Below are 2,297 nucleotides of genomic sequence, written 5' to 3' on the forward strand. Positions count from 1 at the left end.
TTCTGTTTTTAATTAAATAAAAAGACAATTAAATTAATTGAAAGCAACCTCGATATCAATCACAATCCGAATATGTAAGTACAATCGAAACGTTAATTAAATTATTATTATTATCATTTGTATATATTGTAATATAATTTGACATAATTTCATTGAATTAACTAGAGCGTATATAATGTATAATAATTATGTATAGTTTCATCACAAAGACGAGACATTATTTGTAGTTTCGTGAGTATTCTCATTAGCCTGCATTTAATATTATTGCATGTAATAAACAAAGCATTCTTGACAAGATAACAACTATTATACTAGTTTATTCTCATGGTATTGTCTAGCTTCTTATAAATCTCCTTAATACATAGTCAGCGCTAATGATTTTTAAGTGCTTAAATTGTTTTTACGCTTCAAGTTGCACTCGATGGTGAAGGATAGCATCTACCATCGTGCTTTATAGCAGCCGGAAATAAACTCCTTATGAGGTCCTGGCCTTTGACAAGACGCGAGCTAATTACAAGCAATGGTTCCTTTTTTTACTCAAAGTCGCTTAAGTAATAGTCTATAAGTAATAGATTTATAATTATCAAATAATTGTAGTAGTTGTTATAAAATTATCTAATCTAAATATCATGTCAAAGTTTATTTACACCACTAATGTATTACAGAAATATTGCGTTAAAATGAAATACAAAAATGAGTAAAAAGTAAATATACTATTTATTTAGAACAAAATTGTATGGTGTCGGCAACATCTTATATATATATTCTAAGAATCTCTGTTGTTACCCAAGTTCACTGTAAAGAATTTGTGTTCGAATTTTGAATTTTAAATTGTCTCCACCGGTGACAGAGGTAGTTCATTTTTCGCCTAGAGAATCGGAATTGCGATTCACCGGGGAAATGCTGCAAGCGCTATGGCCACCACGCTTTCATTATTTCTACAGGAGCTATTTTTAATTTGGGTCTTAGTTAAGCCCTCAACATAAATAATCCTGGCTGAACTCTAATTTGAAGTTTTCCGGCTAGTCACGAACTTCTGGAAAACTTCATTGGTGCACCTGATCCTTAAAAAAGACAATCGCTCGGACTCCTGCAATTATAAGCCTATAACGTTCACCTTGTTCTCCCAGAATAGTTATATGGATTCTACTATAAACGGCCAGTTCATGCCAAACTTGTGTGTGACATCGAGTGTTTGTTAAATAAATTCTCGGACTGGCGGCTAAACCTAGTCTAATTCAATTCCAAAAAGAAGCAAGTTTGCGCGTTAACCGCTATAAAATCACCATTTGTTATATTTTCACTATTTGCCCAAAACGAACAATCCTTAGGTGGTATTACAATACTTTTTTATGGTGACTTTCGTCACTACATGCGAGGGCTGATTAGGTGAAACCCTGTTTATAGAGTACCAGTCTGTGGTGTTACATCACCCCTTTGACAATAATCGCTGATCAGACCGCTGCAATAAACGTTGAAATTATGGGTTTTGTTTCAGGGGATAATACCTCGATCAACCGAGTTATGGAACAGGATGACTGTACTGACTATAAAGTTGAAGGGCTTCTGGCCTGCCATAAGAGCTCATAAGATTAATTCGATAGTAGGCGTACCTATAATAGACCTCCTTAGAGGTCCAAACAAAGTCCATGAAAGCTTTGTGATAAAAGCAGAATTTTAACAGGGTGCGGCACAGCTGATTCTTTATTTAAAAACTGGATCTATTTTATTCCAAAATAAAAATCGTTTAAAATAGTTTTCAACGGGTTCAATCTATAAATAAATACATGATAACTTTTTTCCAACAAAATTATAAATTTAAAACATTCGCTTGTTATTCCCTAAATTTTTAACCTACTACACCCATTTGTACTATAGTTTCTGGTTGTTTATTTGAATACTTAATTATAATCGTATTCAAAGCGGTACACTATTAGATCTGTTTCAATATCTCTGAGTGTAAAACAAGGCTATTCTATTCTATTCTTTAAACAAAATAATATATTCATTAAATCGGTTACTTTTATCACGACTGACGGCAATGACCGAAAAAAAAAAACATTTTAAAATATTATATACGGCACGGAAACTTTATATTTTTCCCACACACGCTATAATTTATTTCATGTACTAAACTGGGCTAGATTTTATCGACACCAACGTCGAATATGTATGCTAAATTACAGCTCAATCGGTACGTTTTAAATTCAGTTGACAGATTTGACCCAAATATTAAATTATTTATCATATTTGGATATTCATGACATAATATGCCGTAACGGCATTCTAGTCAACCT

The sequence above is a fragment of the Vanessa atalanta genome, chromosome 16 (assembly GCF_905147765.1).
Source record: "Vanessa atalanta chromosome 16, ilVanAtal1.2, whole genome shotgun sequence".
Taxonomy (NCBI): domain Eukaryota; kingdom Metazoa; phylum Arthropoda; class Insecta; order Lepidoptera; family Nymphalidae; genus Vanessa; species Vanessa atalanta.